The 7,481-nt window shown below is 38.0% G+C and overlaps 1 pseudogene; it reads left to right on the top strand.

Moving 5' to 3' along the window:
• Positions 1–1,264: 1,264 nt before the first annotated feature.
• LOC100465359 lies at positions 1,265–3,356 on the top strand (annotated as a pseudogene).
• Positions 3,357–7,481: the final 4,125 nt, after the last annotated feature.

Below are 7,481 nucleotides of genomic sequence, written 5' to 3'. Positions count from 1 at the left end.
AAAATACAAAAAAATCAAAATAAATAGGGATGTCTTTGTTCATATCAAATAATTGTACTTCTTCAAAATTAAAACTTTTCCACTGTGAACAATGTCACTAAAGACCAGCTACAGACTAGGTGAGAATATTTGCAAAGCACATACCTGGCAAAGGATTTAGATAGAAAATATATGAAAAAACTCAACATTAAAGAAACAATCTATCCAATTAGAAAATGGGCAAAAAATACATAAAGACATTTCACTAAAGGGAATATTCAGATGACAAATAAGCACAGGAAAAGATGTTCAACCTCATTAACCATTAGGGAAATGCAAATTAAGATCACAATGACATGTCTGTAAACATCCATTAGAATAGTCAAAATAAAACATAGTGGCAATAACAAATACTGGTGAGGCTGTGAAGAAACTATATTTCTCATATACTGTTGGTTGGAATTTGAAATGTTATAGCTACTCTAAAAAGTTTATATTTAGTGTCTTAAAAAAACTAAACATAATAAACTGCCCTACTTGGCATTTATCCCAGAGACATAAATATCTACACATGTATACTAAGGAGCCCAACTCTGTGATGACAGCTTCCAAATGGTGCTGCTTCCCCCCCCGCCCCTTTTGTCTTCTGCTCCACATCTGGTGAGAAAGCCTGGGGCTCCATCCTTAGGTCCTATGGGGAAGGTCAAAACCTGCAAGCTTCCTTAAAGGAATACCCAGGGGAAAACAAGAAGACCAAAAGTAAAATAACTAAGACACACCAGAAGCTAATAAATTATTCAAAGGTAAACAAGTGTAATTTAATAAAGTAAAAAACAAATAATAGAAAAATAATACTATTTGATTAATAAAACCAAAATCTGGTTCTGTGAAGATCAAGAAAATGAAATTAGCAATTAGGATCCAATAAGATTGAGAAGAAAGACTAAATTTAAATATTGAGATTGAGAAAGGAGACAAATAATGTAAATAGATGCAATAAACCATAGGGAAATACAAAATACAAATGGCTTTATATGTAAATTTGAAAACCTATAGAAAATGGATGTTCTACCTAAGGGGAGAAATGATTAAAAGCAGCTCAAAGAGAAATAGAAAACTTGAAGAGATTGATTTAACTTTGAAGTTACTGTAAAGATAGGCTAGAATTACAATTCAGCAAATTAAAAGGAAAAAATACTCACCGAACACAGCGCTAGCTCTCCAGATTGCTGTTTCTTTGTAAGCTGAGCATGCAGTCATGCATGGAACATGGAAGCAACTATCTAAAGGACCCACGGTTGGCACTGATTTTGGCACCACCCACTCATGTGGGTGCTTTCCAGCACAGGAAAGTGAAAATAATTGCCAATGATGAGGGAAACTGAACCACCCCAAGTTATGTCTCCTTTGAAACTGAACACTTGATCAGTGATACTGCAAAGAACCAAGTTGCAATGAACCCCACCAACACAGGTTTTGAGGCCAAATGCCTGAATGGATGTAGATTTGACAATGCTGTTGTCCAATCTGATATGAAGCTTTGGCCTTTCATAGTGTGAGTGGTGATGGCAGACCCAAAGTTTAAGTAGAATACAAGGGAGAAACAAAAAGTTTCTATCCAGAGGTGTCCCCTATTGTTTTTACAAAGATAAAGGAAATCACAGAGGCTTACCTTGGGAAGACTACTACCAATGTAGTTGTCATAGTACCTGCTTACTTTATGACTCTCAGCATTGGCCTACCAAAGATGCTGGAATTATTGCAGTCTAAATGTACTTAGAATCACCAATGAGCCAAATGCTGCTTCTGTTGCTTATGAGTTAGACAAATAGTTGTAGCTGAAAGGAATGTATTGATTTTTGACTTAGGATGTGGCACTTTTGATGTGTCACTCTTCACTATTAAAGATGGGATCTTGGGGCATCTGGGTGGCTCAGCCATTAAGCGTCTGCCTTTGGCTCAGGTCATGATCCCAGGGTCCTGGGATCAAGCCCTGCATCAGGGTCCCTGCTTGGTGGGAGGCCTGCTTCTCCCTCTCACACTCCCTTTGCTTGTGTTCCCTCTCTCGCTGTCTGTCTCTGTCAAATAAAAAAAATAAAATCTTAAAAAAAAAATGGGATCTTTGAGGTCAAATCTATACCTGGAGATACAAACTTAGGTGGAGAAGACTTTGATGACTTAATGATCAACCATTTTATTGCAGAGTTCAAGTGCAACATAAGAAGGACATTGGAGAGAACAAGAAGGCAGTCCAACACCTCTGTACTGTATGCTTGTGAACATGCTAAGCATACACTTTCTTCCAGGACCCAGGCCAGTATTGAGATTGATTCTCTGTATGAAGGAATCAACTTCTATACCTCATTACTCATGCCCAATTTGAAGAATTAAATGCTGATCTGTGCCATGGCACCCTGTACCCTATAGAGAAAGCCCTTCAGGATGCCAAGCTATACAAATGTCAAATCCACAATATTGTCCTGGTGGGTGGTTCTACCCATATCACTAAGATTCAGAAACTTCTGTAAGACTTCTTCAGTGAAAAGGAACTAAATAAGAGCATCAACCCTTATGAGGTTATTGCTAATGGTGCAGCTACCAGGCACCATCCTTTCTGGAGACAGATCTGAAAATGTTCAAGATTTGCTGCTGTTGGATGTCACTTCATTTTCTCTCAGCTTTGAAACTGCTAGAGGAGTCATGACTTTCTTTATCCACTACAATACTGCCATTCCTACCAAACAGATGCAAACCTTCACTACCCATTCTGACAACCAGCTTGGTGTGCTCATTCAGGTTTATGAAGGTGAGCATGACATGAACAAGGGTAACAACCTACTTAGCAAGGCATTCCTCAGATTGAAGTCACTTTTGATATTTATGCTAATTCCATCCTCAATGCCTCTGCTGTGGATAAGAGTTCAGGAAAAGAGAACAAGATTACCATGACTAATGACAAGGGCCACTTGAGCAAGGAAGACATTGAGCGATGGTTGAGGAAACTGAGAAGTACAAACTTGAAAATGAGAAGCAGTAGGACAAGGTGCCTTCCAAGAATTCACTTGAATCTTATGCATCCAACATAAAAGCAGATGTTGAAGATGAAAAACTTCAGGACAAAAAACGATTAAGACAATCAATAGCTTCTTGACAAGTGTAATGAAATCATTTACTGACTTGATAAGAACCAGACTGCAGAGAAGGAAGAATTTGAACATGAGCAGAAAGAGCTGGAGAAAGTCTGCAGCCCCAGTATCACCAAGCTGTACCAGAGTGCAGGAGGCATGTCAGGAGGGATGCCTGGGAACTTCCCTGGTGGTGAAGCTCCTCCATCTTGTGGTGCCTCTTCTGGGCCCACCATTGAAGAGGTTGAATAAACCAACCTGAGAATAGGTCTAACATTCTCCACACAAAACATTCAAAGGACTTAAATTTGTAGCAAATTCCATGGAAGTTTTAAAGTTGAGCTGCTATAGTAAAAAACTGGACATGGTTGATATTTTAATATGATGTATGTGCACAGGGAAAGGAAATACACATTGCACTTACAAGCACTGTATTGTAAGTGGAAATGTAATGTCTTAAATAAAACTGTATTTAAAATTGAAAAAAAAATAAAAAGAGAAAACACAAGCATATGATGGAGGGTGAAAAATAACTACCAAAATTCAACCTACATTTCTGAAAAGAACAACAAACCCTAAACTACAGGTAAGCCAGGAATAAGCTTATAAACATTTTCTCCAAGAAATCTAAGGAAACATCATAATTAGTGACCGAATACCAAGGCATTCCCATGAGACAGTTTTAAGATAAGAATTTGTTCTTCTACTAATTCATTCATTGCTACTAATTTTTATTGTACTGAAAACTCTTGCTAATATATCCAGGCAACTAACCAAAATTTAATATCAGAAAGGAAAAATCAAAACTGTCTTTTTTTTTTTTGCAGATAGTAAGGCAGTTTATTTTAAACATACAAGGTATTCAGTTGAAAAATTAATGAATGAACATGAATTCAATTAAAGAGGTTAAATCAAAATTATCAAAAACTAATAATAAAAATTATGATGTGACAGCACAAACCAATAATAAATTTCTCAAGGGAAAAAAAATTCCCCATTCACACAAGCAAAAACAAAGACATGTGAAAAACAAACCTCATACATCTATCAAGATAATTTTAAAAATTTACCAAATATTAAATAATCTGAACAAACAGAAAGTCATACTATGATTTTGACTGGAAAACTCTACATTATGAAAATATTGATTCTCCTCCACTTAACCTACATATTCAGAAAATCCCAATCAGACTTTAGTTTCAAATAGTAGAATGAGTAAATGCATTTATATCTTTTCCTCCTCAAGATTTCATTTAAATGATAACAAAGTAGGAAGATGCAAGAAGACACTTGCAAAAAGAGAGAATTTAACTAAATTCAAGACAGAGGGAAGATAGAAGAATGTTCACAGCTTGGGAGAGACATGGAACTGCTAAACTGTGCCAGTCTGCCCTGCTCAACACCAAAAGGTCTTGGATTTGTTGGCTATAGGTCTAATGGAGGGAAAATAGAGAATTAAGTTCTGTGTGTGGAGTAGAGGTTCTCATCACCACACTATCACCCATAAACAACAGAGACACATAGGAGTCTCAGTAGCCAGACCTGCGGTCTCCAGGCAGAAAGGTGAAAAGAATATAAAGAATTTGAACAATCTGGGGCAGCACTAGAGTGCCTATGAGGCTGTTAGAAGGCCTGAGAGAAGCATGCAATGACCTGGCCCTGCTCTGTTCTCCACCCAATAAAGCTGACTGAGCCCCAACCTGCTCATTTCAAGGTAAAGGCCTTCAGTGGACAATCCCTATTTATGTGCACATACTCCCAACCAGGCTTACACTCTTAAATATGAAATGAAACATGACAACCAAGGAAACCAGACATTTAAGGAAAAACCACTGATGTACCCCAAGGGACAGAAAACCATGGTTGCAGTAGAAAATGTTCAATGAACATTTGCTAAATAAGTGACTGGCTGAAAGAAAAGTAACAAAAACTGACAGTGGAGGTGATGTAAATCAAGAAGTGAAAAATAGATTAACATATAAAACAAGAAGTATAGTATCCTTGGTGAGGTTTGGAATTATATTCGTCTCATAAAACAGCAACAGGCTATTAAAGAAGTAAGATAAACAAAAGGAAGGAGGAAAGAAGAAAGGAGGGAGGGAAAGAAGGAAGGAAGATGGATGGAAAGGGAGGGAGGAAGAGAGTGAGCAGGAAAGGAAAAGAGAGAGAGAGAAAGGCAGACAGAAAGAAAGAAAGGAAGACAGGAAGAGGAAGAGAAGGAGGAATGAAAGGAAGGAACTCAAGATTTGTTTCTAAATGAAGTTTCCCACCCACCACACCCCCCAAAAAAGTTGAAAGATAAAATGAAGGAAAGTAAACAAACTGTTGAAAAAAGAGGAGATAAAATACATAAGAAAAGGTCAAATTTGAGGATGCATGTGGACACAGTTCATTTTTCTAAAGGAGTTCTGGAGTTGTAGGGGAGTACAGTCTACACTATGGCCAGATCCACATTCTAGAGAGTGCATGTGCACATGAACACACAGCACACATGCACATGCACACATGCATGCACATCCTCATGTGTGCGTGCACATATGCACCCATACCCACATGCATGCATGCACACATGTTGGCCCCCATGCACACATGCAGCTGCATGGCTAACACACCTTCCCCAGATGGCTGTTTTCAACTGGCAATTTAGATGCAGATTCTTCATGATTTCAATTCCAACCTAGAAGGACGGACAGGGCAGGGTGTGTGTGCTGCAGCAGGATGTGCACCCTGAGTTGGGGGTGGAGGGACTAGGAGTGGGCAAGAGTAAGGACATGTAGGTGTGCCCAGCCACATGCTTCAAGTGGTTCCTAACGTGGCACTGATGCTCTGCCACTGATTTAAAAATAAGCTTGATTTCTGCATCCACCATTTGGTTAAATTTAAGTGGATCTTCTGAGTGGAACTGAGATTTAGCACCCCTAATTCACTTCCACCCGACTTCTAAGCCCTTCTGTATTTCCACCAAGCCCAAGGTCACCCAACCTGGCTAAATGGCAGCTGTTCATGTCTCTGGATATCCATGTCAAAAAATATTAACTTTGACACTTCAACTGTCCTCAGAAGTTAACTTTAAGGTTATCTGTGAGCAAGTTAAAACCATCAAGTTCTGTAAATAGACATAAGAAAATGTCTTCATGGTCTTGGGAGTAGGCAAAAATTTCTTTAAAAAAGTGTGGAAAACATTAATCAAAGAAGAAAAAATAAAATTTACTTCATCAAAATTTAAAATGTTACTTGTCAAGTACACCATTAAAAAAGCAAAAAGACAAGCATATACTGAGAAAAAAAATGTTTGCAATAAATACATCTAACAAAACTTTTATTCAGAATATGTAAATATGAGTGCTCCTGGATGCCTCAGTTGGTTAAGCATCTGCCTTTGGCTCAGGTCATGATCTCAGAGTCCTGGGATCGAGCCCCAAGTGTTGGGCTGCCTGATCAGCAGGGAGTTCACTTCCTTTCCGTGTGCACCTCCTGCAATTCATGATCTCTCTCTCAAATAAATAAATAAAATCTTTAAAAAATATAATATGTAAAAATGTACAACAATCAATGAAAATGTAAAACTGAATACCAAAATTAACAAAGAACTTGAACAGACACTTCACAGAAGAAAATATCTGTAAGGTTAATAAATATACGATTAGATGTTCACATGAATTAATTATCAGAGAAAGGAAAGAAAAACAAAACAAAAGAAAAAAATACTTTATGGTATATCACTACACATTCATTGGAATGACCAAAATTAAATAATCCAAATATTGGCAATGAGTCAAATGAACCTCTCTCATATACTGCTTTTCAGATTGTAAAATGTGTAATAACATTGGGAAATTGACAGTTTCAAATAAACATTAACCAATTCTTGCCCTATCTTCCCACAATTCTACTTCTAGACAAATACCTATATTCGTTTTCTGGAGCTGCCATAACAAGCTATGATAAATTGGGCGGCATAAACAAGAATGGATTGTTTCAGAGTCCCAGGTGTTAGGAGTCTGAGACCAAGCTATTAGCAGAACCATGCTCCCTCTGAAGGCAGAATGGAGGGAGCTCTTCAGGCCTCTGTCCTAGTGTTCAGTAGATCCTGGGCTCGCAGCAGCTCTTCAGGCGTCTCGTGTCTTTCTCCCTGTTTGTGCACCTATGTCCAACCCAACCTATTTTTATATGAACACCAGACATACAGGAGTAGGCACCACCCTGCTCCAGTTATGACCTCATCTAAACAAATTACAAATGCAACGACCCCATTCCAAATAAGGACAAATTCTGAAATACTGGAGGTTAGGACTTCAACAATATGAATTTTGGAAAACACAAATCAAGCCATAGCAATACCCAACAGAAGTGACTGCTTATGCTCACCAAGTCACA

Source organism: Ailuropoda melanoleuca, chromosome 2 (assembly GCF_002007445.2).
Source record: "Ailuropoda melanoleuca isolate Jingjing chromosome 2, ASM200744v2, whole genome shotgun sequence".
NCBI lineage: Eukaryota > Metazoa > Chordata > Mammalia > Carnivora > Ursidae > Ailuropoda > Ailuropoda melanoleuca.
The sequence above is the reverse complement of the archived record's forward strand: the minus strand, read 5'-3'. Positions and strand labels throughout refer to the sequence as shown.